Source organism: Schistocerca nitens, chromosome 2 (genome assembly GCF_023898315.1).
Source record: "Schistocerca nitens isolate TAMUIC-IGC-003100 chromosome 2, iqSchNite1.1, whole genome shotgun sequence".
Taxonomy (NCBI): Eukaryota; Metazoa; Arthropoda; class Insecta; order Orthoptera; family Acrididae; genus Schistocerca; species Schistocerca nitens.
Genome location: NC_064615.1, coordinates 675,105,388 through 675,120,695, shown reverse-complemented (window position 1 = coordinate 675,120,695; position 15,308 = coordinate 675,105,388). Strand labels below are relative to the sequence as shown.

General features: G+C 37.3%; 1 protein-coding gene across 1 annotated transcript in view; it reads right to left on the bottom strand.

Moving 5' to 3' along the window:
• Nucleotides 1-15,308, bottom strand: part of LOC126236796 (hemolymph lipopolysaccharide-binding protein-like) — a 77,139-nt gene that overhangs the window by 22,500 nt on the left and 39,331 nt on the right. The gene's annotated exons all lie outside the window — the stretch shown is intronic.

The window sequence follows — 15,308 nt, the reverse complement described above, 5'->3', positions numbered from 1 at the left end:
CAACTTTTAGAAACGTCATTTTGATGTCAAGCTGGTAGGGCTTAGTTTTCTCCACAGCAGCCACTGCCAACACGGCTTGAATAGTGTCATAATGTGCAACATGGCTTAATGTTTCTTCATAATCAATTTCCTGGTTTTATAATTTTCCTTTGGCCACAAGACAACCCTGAGGCAAACATTTCCATATTTTTGCAGTTTTCTTGTGTAAGGCTCACTGATTTTGACGAGTCTGTATGCCACATGGATGCCTCAACTAACACCCAAGTATGATTCACTTTCACAGAGTTCATTCTTCATGAATGGTCTCCAGCCACAGATTTTTGTTGTTAGACTGTAAATCTTCAGTATACAAGCTTGGATCCTTGTCATTGATGATAGAAGTTCCAATCATGTACACATAATCTCTGCTGGCCATCCATTCTGTTTTTTTTTTTTCTCTTTTTTTGTTTTTGTTTTTGCATGTGTTTCTTCATTATTACTTGACTTCCTTTGGAACTTGATGTTGTATCAAAATCTTCTTCCCCTTCCTTAAACCTTCTGTCCTCTTGTCATGGCTGAAATTTTCTGATTCCTTTTCCTCATCAGAAGAATGATTAGTTTGACTCTATCAAACAGTTTCATCACAGGCAACTTCAAATTCAGTAACACTGGTGAACAAATTGCATAAAACTTCAGCCTTAATTAGAGCTTTCATTTCAGATGGAATCCAGACCCTAAAGCCATCTCTGCCAGTCACATATCCAAACAGATATTCATGCACAGCCTTCTTGTCAAACTTTTAATGAAAACTCTTGTTCATTCACAAAACATTCTGTTCCAAATATTCTCAGATGATTCAGGATGCCTACTGGTCATCCATACCACAGTTCACAAGGAGGTTTGTTTTCAATAGATTACTTTCCAGTGTGTTTCAAAAGATATGCTGCTTGCTTCTGCACATAGTTCTTTTCGTAGTTACTAGGTTTCAAAATAGAATGTGCACACTCCACAATAGTGCAGTTTTTTACTTACACAACACCATTTTGCGTGGTATGTAGGGTGGAGTAATCCAACGCTCTGTGCCTCTTTTTGCCAGAAATCCCAAGACTTTCTTGTTATCAAACTCTTTCCTCTGTCATACCCGAACTCTTTGATAACATGTCTGAGCACCATTCAGGGACTGTTCTAGGATTGTGCTGACTTCACTCTTCTGCTTCAGGAAGAAAATTTACAAACCTTGCTAAAATCATCTTGAAAACACATGTGGTAGTTAGTGTGCTTTTTTGACAAACTTTATAGACATAGGTCTGGTTTTGTTGGCATTGATTTGTTCACCAGTAACCATTGGTCAATTCAATTACATTTTATGAATGGTAATCAACATATATTTTTCCTTTGCATGTCCCTTGCAGGACATTTCTTAGTGCCCATTGACACTGATGTTCATCTGCTACAAGATGATTTTAATGTGTTGTTTGTGCTCATGACCGAAGCTCTCAAGATAAACTTGGAGGACATTCTACTGTGTCATGAAATTCACTTGAAATAGTTGTGCTTGTTTAAGGATGAGTGTGCCAAAAACACACAGACCATGGTTGACATGACCAATCATCATCATCATCATCATTTCCCCAATAACTTTGTCTTTAATTTTGACACTTCTGTTGTCAAGTCTAATGCCAAACCTTTTGATGCAGCTATGGAGAACAACTGAGCACTTGTTTCAGAAATGTAAAGCTTTCAATTTGGCTTTTTTTCTGACATTATCCAAAGGCATTTGAAATTTCACAGTTCCATGAGCCAACATGCTTACTTCTATTTCCCCAATTGAAATCTTTTCAGGAATAGTGAATTTTGTGTGTGATGGAAAATATTGTTTATACACACCGATGTGATCTGTGAGACCACTGTCTCAGTACCAACTGTCAATATCCACACAGTTATTGACTGAGGCATTGAAAACATGTTGCAAAAATCAAACATTCTTTTCAGAATGACTGGTACAAATTCTGTAATCTATCTTTTTCATTGGATGCTCTGCTGTCCAATGACCTATCTGTCCACATTTATGGCAAGAAGATTTTTGTTTTTCATGTTCAATATCCTCTTTTATTTTTTCACTATCGTAAACTTCATATATCCGAATTTTCTTCTTGGGACCACTGCAGATAGAAAATGCAACTGATTCAACTATACTTTGATCATGCAGGTCAGTCATGTACAACTTTTCAGTTAAAATGTTCACACTTTGTTTTGCAGATGGAATTACACCCTGCAGGTTTCTAAAAGTGTAGTATTCTTTGCCTAGCACAGATAAAATTTTACTATTTAAAATTCTTTCAGACAAAACATTTTCCTCGTGTGTCTGCAGTTCATTGCTCAAATCCATGAAAAACTTCTGCTACTACATGGTGTGGGTGGTAATGTTCTCTTTGTCATTAAATTGAACAAAAAAATGCTTCAGTCAACATGTTCAGTCATTGGATAATGCTGTGCTCAAATGACATGCATAACTAGTTCTAGATTTCACATGTATGGGTGCATGTCAGCATGAGCTCGGCTACAATTTTTCTAGTGAACATGCTAATAAACTTGGCACTTTTGTATCTGCTTTCAACAACTGCTCCTGTGCTGCATTTTTTTTCCTGAAACAGAATGTTCCACCAATTTGGGACACTGGCACATATCAATAATATCTTGAACTGCGTATATTCACTAATTAAATTTGTTATTAATAATCCATCACAATTTGAGAATAATAGTAATGTCCATACAGACAGCATTAGAGAAAAATGATCTTTCTTAGCCATTATTAAAGCTGTCAGTGGCTCAGAATCGACTTCAATATACAGCAACAAAAATTTTTGATTATTTGCTCAATAATATAAAATATCTCACAGTCAGCAAAGCAAGATTTAAAACTAACTTAAAATCATTTCTCCTAGGTGGACTAAAAAATAATGCGTTCTTGTATGCATATACTGTATTCCTTACTGGGTTCCTTACAGTACTATCTGTCAGACAGCAGCAAGCAGTTAACAGTCTGTGATGACTTCAGTGTAGATTTTCTAAGGGATTCTGATAGGAAAAATGATCTGGAAATATTATTTGAATTTTACAATTTGATGTCAGTAACTAATTTCCAGACACAGGTGCATAAAGACAGTAGGAACTCAAATGATAATTTTTCCTTTGGTGAATCTCAAAGCAAGAACATAACTTTTTTTCCCAGAACAAATGCTCTCCCCAATTATAATGCACAGTTACTTAGGATAATTAAGACAGTGACTTACAACATGAATACTTCTCAATGGAAACAAGTTAGAATAATTCATGACTCTGATAAATATATTTCTAAAAATAGTTTATAGGAGATGAAGTGGGATGAAATTTATAATAAGCTAAATGCTAGCATAAAATTTAATTAACTCCATGATAAATTCACATCATTATTCAAATATAGCTTTCGGCATGAGCTAATCATAAATGACACTGAACAGGCATGTAAAAAAACCATGGATCATGAAAGGGATTAAAATACATTGTGAAAAGAAAAGGGAAATGTATCTTTTGGCAAGAACAAATAGAGATCCTGATGTAGTTGCACATTATAAAAGCTGCTCAAAATTATTAAGAAAGTTTATTAAAATTTGAAGGAACATGCACATAATGTCAGAAATCAGAAATTATGACAACACACATAAGACTGTACATAATGAAATGAGAGACAGGACAACAAACCAAAGAACAAGATAACATCACTATTGAACCCAGTGGAAGGGCTATAAATGATGAGCCACAGGTAGCAAATGTATATAGCAATCATTTCTTAAACATAGTCAAAAGGGTAGTGACAAATAGTTCAAGAGAAAAATTACAGCAGTATGTTGAAAAAGCAACTCTCATAAAATTCAGTCATAGGAATGTATCACTAGCGTCTCCTTCTTAAATTAAGAAAATTATACATACTCTAAAAAATAAAAGCTCATCTGGATTTATGGTGTTTCCAATACAGTATTAAAGATTTGTTTCCATATAATAAGTCCAGTCTTATACAAAATATGTAATGCATCGCTAACTCAAGACATTTTTCCAGAGAGACTGAAATATACTGTTGTTAAATGCTCTTTACGAAAGGTGATGACAGAGATGTCAATAACTGCTAACATGTTTCACTGCTGATGCAATTTTACAAAATTTTTGAGATGATGATGTGTTCTAGAATGGTATCCCCCTTTAGCAACAATAATATCCTGAGCAAAAGCTTTTCTCTACTGACACACCATTTACATGTTATAAGCATAAAACAATAAAATAATGCTGGCTGGTTTTTTTTGTGAGCTACCTGTCTAAGGGATTTGATAGTCTGAATCACAGTATTCTCCTAAATGAATTGAAGTTTTATGGAACTGATGGTACAGCCAACCAGTGGATAATATCATATCTAAATAAAAGAAAGTAGAGAGTTGTACTTAGTAATCCAACCTATATGGTCAGGTGACATAATTCTGACTGGGGAGAAATCATGTATGGGGTTCTCACAGGCTCAGTCTTAGGTCCACTATTGTTCTTCATATATGTATATGATCTTCTGTCTAAGGTACAGCAAGCAGAATTAGTTAGTTTTGCAGAGGACCTAGCACTGTAATCAATCCAAGCATACATACAAAAAAGAAGAAATCTTAAAGTTCTTAAAAGTATCATTGACTGGTTTTCTGCAAATGGTTGTGTGTGTGTGTGTGTGCAGTGTAAAACATGTAGAACATCTTGTTAGGTTAAAAGAGTATCCAAGGGGACTAATTTTGGAATGTTTCAAAGAAATATTTTCAAATAAGATTACAAGAGATGCTAAATTGAAATGGGGTAAAATAAAATTTATGGCGCAGCCTGACTAAAAGAAGGGATTGGTTGATGGGAGGCATACGGAAGCATCAAGGGATCAAGGGCTGGTAAATGTGATAATGAAAGGAAGCAAGTGAGGATAAAAACTGTTGAACAATCAGTTTCAAATGAATTTAGGGTGCTGCAGTTATATGGAGATGAAGAGGGATGCACAGAATAGAGCAGTGTGGAGACTGCATCAAAGCAGTCTTTGGACTAAAAACCATGACAACAACAACAAGACTTCCTAAATTTATACTTGCTGGTAACTCTTTTTTTTTTTAAGAAAACTGTTACTTTAATTTAATATTCTCATTACTTCTCCTATAGACAGTTATTTTGCTTCCCAAATACCAAAAATTTGTCAATGTATTCAATGTATGATTTCCTAATTTAAATCAATCACCATACAATCTGACTTAATTACACTGGTATCAGAACCTTGCTTTACTCTCATTTACATTCATGTAACTCTTTTCAAGGTGCTAACCATTTCTTTCAACTGTTATCTCAAGTCATTTGCTGTCTCCCATACAATTACAGACAATTGCAGTGACTGGACAAAATGTTTTTACTTCTAGTGTAAAAACTTTAATTCAGTTTTCAGGCCTCTCCTTAAATTTCTGTACTGCTTCATTGAATGACATAGTTGACAGACTACAGATTTGTGTCACTTCCTGCTCTATTACTGTCTACCTTTCATGTCATCCTACTGTTATAACAGCATGTTTTTTCTGTACAAGTTTTAGATGATCACTCCCTCCCTGCATTTTATTATTAATAACTTTAGACTACCAAAGAGTGTGTACAAACACAACATGTAACTAATGTGTCATAGTGCCAATAAATAAGCCGACTGTAAATAATACATGTAACTAATGTGTCATATTGCCAATAAATAATCCAGCTGTAACTAATGTCTTAAGCTCAAAACTTTTTGATTCTTTACTAGTGGGTTTCTTGCACATGCCTCATTTCCTTCCAATATTGCAGTTGGACATTCCCTGGCAAAATGTCCTTTTCACTTGCAGTTGTTACATGAAGAATTGTCACTACAGCATGTTAAACATTTGGCACATTATTTTCTTCTGTAATGTTTCTTTACATGCCAATTTTTGCTGCATTTGAAACATTTAACTAAGAGCTTTTCCTGCTGACTTACAATGTCAATGTGTTTCTTTAGTTTCAAAGTAAAAGCATTCTGTGAGTTATTTGAATGTTCCATCCCATTTAATCTGTCTTCTTCTGGATTAAATCTTCAGAAAATCTGTTGAGATTTATCCTCTGTGGTTCTATTATCCCATGCAGTATGGAGTTGCTGAAGTTTTGATGGTAACATTCCAAGAATTCATAACATAATCCAAATCTCTCTCTCACAGCTTTGCTTTCTGCTGTCAATCTTCCATATATTCTTTATGTGCATACAGTTCTGAATAGTTGACTTATGAGTATTGTATGTGTAACTGAGGAAACTGCTCTGCAAATCTTCATTTGCTCAATCTGATTTCTTGCCATACAGCATTTCCAATTTTTTTAAAGATTTTGTTGGCTTACTTGCAATATGCTATATTCCTGGCTATGTTGCTGCTCAAATTCAAACTTATAAAATTTGTACCTCAAGATCTCTCTCAGCCCAAGGCTTTACATGTTGTTCAGCTCCTTGGTTTTTCCCCCTGTTGGTTTTATTTCCCATCTTGTTGCTACTGAATACAAATACAGGGCTATTACAAATGATTGAAGCGATTTCATAAATTCACTGTAGCTCCATTCATTGACATATGGTCACGACACACTACAGATACGTAGAAAAACTCATAAAGTTTTGTTCGGCTGAAGCCGCACTTCATGTTTCTGCCGCCAGAGCGATCGAGAGCGCAGTGAGACAAAATGGCGACAGGAGCCGAGAAAGCGTATGTCATGCTTGAAATGCACTCACATCAGTCAGTCATAACAGTGCAACGACACTTCAGGACGAAGTTCAACAAAGATCCACCAACTGCTAACTCCATTTGGCGATGGTATGCGCAGTTTAAAGCTTCTGGATGCCTGTGTAAGGGGAAATCAACGGGTCGGCCTGCAGTGAGCGAAGAAACGGTTGAACGTGTGCAGGCAAGTTTCACTCGTAGCCCGCGGAAGTCGACGAATAAAGCAAGCAGGGAGCTAAACGTACCACAGCCGACGGTTTGGAAAATCTTACGGAAAAGGCTAAAGCAGAAGCCTTACCGTTTACAATTGCTACAAGCCCTGACACCCGATGACAAAGTCAAACGCTTTGAATTTTCGGCGCGGTTGCAACAGCACACGGAAGAGGATGCGTTCAGTGCGAAACTTGTTTTCAGTGATGAAGCAACATTTTTTCCTTAATGGTGAAGTGAACAGACACAATGTGCGAATCTGGGCGGTAGAGAATCCTCACGCATTCATGCAGCAAATTTGCAATTCACCAAAAGTTAACGTGTTTTATGCAATCTCACAGTTTAAAGTTTACGGCCCCTTTTTCTTCTGCGAAAAAAATGTTACAGGACACGTGTATCAGGACATGCTGGAAAATTGGCTCGTGCCACAACTGGAGACCGACAGCGCCGACTTCATCATTCAACAGGATGGTGCTCCACCGCACTTCCATCATGATGTTTGGCATTTCTTAAACAGGAGATTGGAAAACCGATGGATCGGTAGTGGTGGAGATCATGATCAGCAATTCATGTCATGGCCTCCACGCTCTCCCAACTTAACCCCATGCGATTTCTTTCTGTGGGGTTATGTGAAAGATTCAGTGTTTAAACCTCCTCTACCAAGAAACGTGCCAGAACTGCGAGCTCGCATCAACGATGCTTTCGAACTCATTGATGGGGACATGCTGCACCAAGTGTGGGAGGAATTTGATTATCGGCTTGATGTCTGCCGAATCACTAAAGGGGCACATATCGAACATTTGTGAATGCCTAAAAAAACATTTTGAGTTTTTGTATGTGTGTGCAAAGCATTGTGAAAATATCTCAAATAATAAAGTTATTGTAGAGCTGTGAAATCGCTTCAATCATTTGTAATAACCCTGTACTTTGGCTTTAATGCTAAGGCTAGTTTAAATAACCAAGAGATGTAGAGGAAAGGTGAGTAAAGTGGCCACCCTAAGGAAAATGTTTTTATCTGGTCTCATGTCATAGGTGCACATATGAAACTATACGTGGTAGTGGAGACAAAGTGGCCAGATACAGAGAAAAGGAAAAATAAGACACAGATGAAGTAAACATGCTTTTCTAAGGCTTATGCTTGGATGTCTCTTCCTAAACTGTGTCACCTAACCCTTGTCTTTTATTCTTTGTGGAAAGGTATGTGGTAGATTATTTCACTCAGCAAGCTGAAATGTCAAGTGGTGTAAACCAGTTACTGATAAGCCATAATATCTTCATTCTGTCTCAAAAATATGCATAAAGATTTCTTTCTCTTGCTCTTGGTTGAATACACATCTGATATTTCCAAGAATCTTTCATTAGCATTGCATGATTTATTCTTTCTTCCTTTTTTTTTTTTTTTTTTTTTTTTTTTTAAGAATTCCTCTTTTAAGTGTGTTTTTTGAGACAGTGAATATTTCAGTGCTTTAGAAACCAGTGTCTTTTCCTTCCTTGCAGCATCCAATGCCTTTTGCATAGCTTGGTAATCTCATGGTTATTGTAGTGATTTTATTATATCATTTGGTTGGTTTTTAACATTACACCAGCAATAAGAGAACACAGTTTTTCTCGAAATTGTTAATACACTGATGCTTTAGTTTACCTATTTTATGGAATACTCTTATCATATTATCAATTATGTTGTCTTGAAACCAGGAAAAACCATGTCCAAATGAATGCCAGTACACTAAATGTTGTCTGAATATGAAACAGTACACTAAATGTTGTTTGAATATGAAATCTCATAGCCTAGGCAGTTTATAAGCACATCATTTTGAAGGGTAAAATAGAATGTTTTACCATAACTGCAGTAATTAATTGTTACAATACATATCCTTTTAATGCATACAGATGAACTTGTCACTTGCGTTACATCAGATGCATGGAAAATACAAAAGTATTTCACTGCAGAGGCACATGCACAACTAATGGCACGAAACTCACTGACGAAATTAAAGAAAAACTTGAAGAGCTTTAAATGTTCACCGATATTCAAGAAAATGAAGTGGCTACTTTACTTACCCTGGAGGCCATTTGCCATCCTTATCCAGACAGTTTTGTGATGATCCTCTGACAAAAGTTCTGAGTCATGATGCAACAGAATCCATTGACAACAGACAGAAAATTTACTTACTACATGTGAACTTAAAGTATGTAACTGACTTTTATGACTGAAAATTGACTGACAATTTACAAAATAATTTCGCAGCTTGCCTGTTGATGCTACTTCTAACTACTTGTTGTAGTTCATCATTGTTGTTGTGATAGCCTCTTCACTGGGTGAATAACACTGCCTGTTGATTGTTTCCTTTGTCTTTGGGAACAGTAATAGGCCACAGAGGGCCAGGTCAGGTGAATAGGGTGGTTTCAGTAACAATAAAGCTGTTTTGCTTCTCCAAGAAGTCCATTACTCTGGCAATGATGTACGTCTTTGTAGCTTTGGACTCCCCTTTCTTGAATTTTTTGAGCTCCAAATGGCACCAATCCATTTTTTGCATGTTTTTGGGTTCTGGCAGTGAATGTGGTACCTAACAAGCACAACTCTCAATTCATCTACATCTACATCTATACTCCGCAAAGCACCATGAGGTGAATGGCAGAGGGTACATCCCATTGTACCAGTCATTAGGGCTTCTTCCTGTTCCATTCACATATGGAGCACAGAAAAATCATTGTTTGAAGGCCTCACTGTATGCAGTAATTATTCTACATCTACATCTGTACTCTGCAAACAACTGTGAGGTGAATGGCAGAGGGTCAGGTCTAAATGATAATCAGCACTGTAGTTGATACCTTCGATGACACAAAATCTGAGATGAGGATCATCTTTAATCAGTTCCTCACATCATTTATGTTTTCTTAGGTCTCTGTGATTGCTGGGTCATCAAGATGAGGTTCATCTTCAAGATGCTCCTGAATCCTCAAAAATTCATGAAATCATTTTCCAAAAGTGGCCATAGTAAGGACAAACTCATGAAAAACATATACCAAAGGAGGATTGGATTCTCCTGCATTTAATTACTTATTTTAGTCATAATATCATTGCACCAAAGTCACAGTATGACAAATCCATCTAGCACTATGATTACTACATAGCTAGGCCATAACTGCACTCAGTCTCTGTCCATTGATCATTAGCCATTAATGTAAGACTGTAAAAGTTAACTCCTATTGTTATCAAAATGGCACCAATCCATTCTTGTGCATTTCTGGGTTCTGTCAGTGAATGTGGTATCCAACAGGCACAACTCTCATTTCATCTACATCCACATCTACATATATACTCTGAAAACCACCATGTGGTGAATGGATTTCACTGATTTGCGTGTTGTATTGTACTATAATACCTGTTTTGCATTAACAAGCACACAGCAGTAAATAAATAAAACAATAAATGAATGCTATTATGCATATTAAATGCTCACAAACTGCCTGCATTCATACATTGCTGATGTGGGAGTGCTACATAGACATAGGAAACAGTTATGCTACCATGGTTTGATAAAGTGAATAGAATCAGACTGCAAAATGAAGCTGGGAGTTCACATCAGAAAAGGACACATGATCTAGAATTTCACCAAGAAAAAATTTAGAGGAAATTTATGGTGCTTCCCTTCAAATCTTTGTGGGTCACTGGATGACAGAGGAACAAATAAAATAATGTACATGATACTAAATATCAGTGCTCTCATATTAGAACTTTCATAACTAAACTCATTATGGAGCAGTTGTTTTGTCCCAGATCTTTAGGGAAAGGAAGGAATATTACTACATTACACACTAATTGTCATACCCAGAAAAGAACTCAATTAATTACAGACAGCTGAATGTTTCTTTTGTTACACTCATCCAGGTCTGAGGCTTGGTTGGGAACTTTTGGATAACATGCTTTTTTTCTGTTGGACAAATTGCAGTTCCATTGAGTCGTTTCCCAGTTCGGGGAATCAGGATTTCAGGTCAGATTTACTCCCTCAAGAAGGCTGACTGAAAAAGTTATATACAAAACAATGGTACAAAGCACATGTATTAATGAGTTTCACATTTGGGAAATAAAGCAAGAGAGAAAGAGATCAACTGCTCCTCATGGAAATGGATTACTAGATACTAAGAGTTGAAATCTCAAGATTAGAGCACACCAGAAATGAAGAGCTCATAAAAATTAAAGGTGTAGCATTGTACATAATGGAAGTTGTTGATAGCAAGAGGTTACTACTGCATGGCCATTTGGAAGGAACAGATAACAATAGATGACAAAAGAGGATATGGAGCTGGATTGGGGAGATGAAAAAGAAACAAGGTTGACCATCTAGAAGACTCCTGGAATCTTCAAGAGATGAGAGTCCAGTGAGCAATGGAGGCTGGGAAGTGAGAAATGGCTTTAGCTGTAAAACTATATACTGCTCATAGTTGGCCATATAAGGACAATGTAAACTTACAGCCATTACAAGAGTTGTTCTCAGTTTTATTTGCTTAGGCCAGATGTTTTACATCACAAGACTCTGGGTTGGGTTGTTTTGGGGAAGAGACCAAACAGCGAGGTCATTGGATAAGGAAAGTACAGGGAAGGAAGTTGGCCATGCCCTTTCAAAGGAAACATCCCGGCATTTGCCTGGAATGATATAGGCATTAGCACAAGACAACACTTATTTAGCATTTACAAAGAACCATACTACAGATACAGTAATTCCTGCAAACTCCCAACACCCATACAGTCACAAACATGCAGCTTTCCACTTCAAGCTGCACTGCTTCATTTCTCTTCCATTACCTGCATCTCTCTTTGAAACAGAACTATGGACCATCAAACTTATCACTTTCAGTAATGGCTATAGCTCTGACCTGATCAATAACGTACTACAAAAAATGAAAATCCTTAAAGTTACATGACTTCTGTATGCTGGCCAACAGGAGCCAGTCAACAATAACAAAAATTAGTGCACCATCCCACATGTTGTCAAAATTTCAGATAACCTCGCTAACAGCCTACAAAATTTTTGATTCAGCAGTAAAGACGAAATTCAACCTCTGGGACAGAGCAGTATGCACAAAATCCCATGTAAGCAGTGTCATCAAGTATATGTTGGTCAGTCAGGCTCATCTGTGGCAATTAGGTATCTGAACATGATGCCAAGTGTGAATTTTATATTTTGTTAAGAAAAGCAGAAAGATTACCGCATTGAAAACACTGAAAATCAATAAACATCTGTCACAGAGTGACCAAGTCAGTTTCCTTCCCCCCCCACCCCCACCCCCACCCCCCCACCCCCACCCCCCCCCACCCCCACCCCCCACCCCCATTAAATTAAGTTTTAATTATACAAATACTGGACTAAAAATTGTAAATTTATATTTAATTTTCATGAGCTATTAAATGTATCTCCATATGGAAAACTTCATTTTTCGTCTTTAGTTAAATGTAACTGTTTCTGTTTGATACAAAAGGTAATAATTTTCCTTGTAAATTCTCTAAATGCCATCTTTTTCATATTTCACATATATTTAATGTGTGTGTAATTCACGTGTCACTTGATCTGTGTTTGCAACATTCGCTTGTCACCTTATCATTGCCTAAGAAGCTGAAAGCCAGTTTGCGACCAAATAATATAATTTTGCAGGATGTTAGTAAAGTGTTTTCCATTTAATATTACTGTCATGTTCTGCCAAGCACCAATGGAAAAATCAAGTAGAAAGATTTAGTCTTAAGGTATTCCCCAATGGAATCAAATTGGGTGGATGTATACCTCTGATATAAAAGTTTATTATAACTATTAATAAAGAAATAATTTTTAATAAAACAAACCACAAATGCAAGGTAACATGAAAACAACAGTATTTCATGCTATGATGTAAAATTGCATATGGTAATGAGCAGTCATGCACAGGGCCATACCTAGGGGTGGCAAAAGTGTGGTCCCCATCAATGATGTAGAGACAGAGGGGTGTGGAGGTGGGGGAGAGGGGAAGCATAAAAGAAACCTAAGAAAAAAGAAGGCTTAAGAATATTAGGCAGGGGGAGGTAAGTTGCCTTACTCCTCGTCCCATGACTGTAAATGCATGTTGTTGCCACAATGTCATTTCTACAGTGTCATCTCATCCAAAAAGCATCATAAAGGAATTTCTTGTGCCAAGCAGTAGTGTATTACTAACATGATTTATGTGGCAATAGTGCACTTTGTTCACACAGCTGCCACCTACACAGCTTGCTATATCCAATAATGAAGTTCTAGCAGCTACTTCAGTATCATATTGTAACATCTCAAAGGTCAAACAGAAGGTGCTGGGCCAAATACGCAATGTGGCCAAAGCTTTCGAATTTTTTCAGCTTGGGAACAAGGTCAACAGTGGAGGCAGCAAGCAAAAAATGTGGAAGGTATATGTAATTTACTTGTCACTGTGGCCAGTACTTGTACTGCTCTCAAGTTTTGGTTGATATTATCTGCTGTGTAAATAAAAAAGAATTCAAGAAAATACTGTCTGTGGCTGATTAAGAATATTATGGGATATGCTGGGCTCTCTGCCTATAATCCAAGTTCTACACCATTGTAAATAAATGTATGTCCCATCACTGTTCATCGGTTACATTACTTTAGCATCTGATGTTGTGAGTCCACAGGAAGTAGGTCTTACTTATGTACTATAACAATCAAAATAATCGGTTTTTGATAATATAATTTAATTCGATGGATAAAAAATCTACTCACCAAGTAGTGGCAGGAGCACATACATATAAAAAAGGTTTTACTTAAGCAAGCTTTCAGAGCCAGTGACCCCTACTCCTGGCAGAAGGGTTGAAGGGGAAAGAAAGAGAGGGGAAGAGAAAGGAACTGGAGAAGTTCAGGAAAAGGGATACAGATTGGAAAAGTCGTCCCGAACAATGAGTCAAGGAAGCATACCGGACCAGAAGAGTAGGAACGACTGATTGTAGGGGACTGTACCAGACAATATTTGATTACCTGAGAGCTTAAAGGTGGAAGACAAGGTAATACACAAGATAGAGATTATTGCTAAAACATTACACTGAGTTAATAAGAATGAAAAACTAAGTGCATAGCACGTAACAGAGGCGGGAGGGGGACTGCAAAAAACAGACAGGTCATAAAATGAAAGATTTAGAAAACTAAAACGGAGTAAAGAAAGGAGTAGTTACTGTGAAACATGCCGAGACAGAAGAAATTAACGAAAATTAAGTCAAGATGGGTGGTGACAACCAAGGAATTGTTGTGCCGCCAGTTCCCACCTGCAAAGCTCTGAGAAACTGGTGTCTGGAGGAAGAATCCAGATGGTGTGTGTGGTGAAACAAGCATACAGGTCATGACTGTCATGTTGAAAAGCATGATCTGAACCAGGATTTTGTGCATTGTCAGCATAGACACTCTGCCTATGTCCATTTATCCTAACTGGTAATGTTGCGGTAGTCATGCCGATTTAAAAGACCGAACAGTGTTTACATAACAGCTGGTAGATGTGTCATTTCACAGGTGGTTCTTCCTTTGATAGTATATGTTTTGCCAGTTACAGGACTGGTAGAAGTGGTAGGAGAGTGCAAAGGGCAAGTCTTTCAGTGGATATGGTCATGGGCATGAGAGCCACAGAGTAGGGAGATGGATGCAGAAAGAGCATAAGGTCAGCCAAGGATATTGAAGAAATTGGGAGGGCAATGAAAAGCTAATCTACCTAATCACCATTTCACCCCCACATCTTATCTAGTACTGATTTCTGTTCACATAGGTGGGTCAATTGTTATTTACAAGTTTGCATATAACTATTAGTTTACAGCTCACTACACTGCAGGGCCTTCTTCCAATCATCTTTCACCGATTTATTTGCAAAATTGACAGCTATTTTCCTGTCCACCCCCCACTTACCTTGTTTATACGTAATTGTTTCATGTTTTTGTGTATTTGTTTTTTACCAAACCTTTATTGGTGTATCTTACATTACTTTATTTGCCAAGCAAAGTAGTTCACATTTTTGCCTACAACTTCCCCCCTTCTACAGAGTCCTGCAGTTATCTGGTCCTCATATTTTCCTGGATGGTATCATCCAATAAGCCAATTCAAACTGCAGCAACATTCCAGACTCAACTACAAAAAGCTATCCCACCTTCCCCTAAACTACCTCAACAGTGGTGTTTCCAATCCTGTCCCTCAGCAGCTCCCTAAACAGCCACACCATCAACAACTACCCCTCTCCTACAAACTGGGCTTGGCCAACATTGTAAATATCCCACAGTCCTGACCACTGTCTCCCAGACCAATAATAACTCAAAATCAC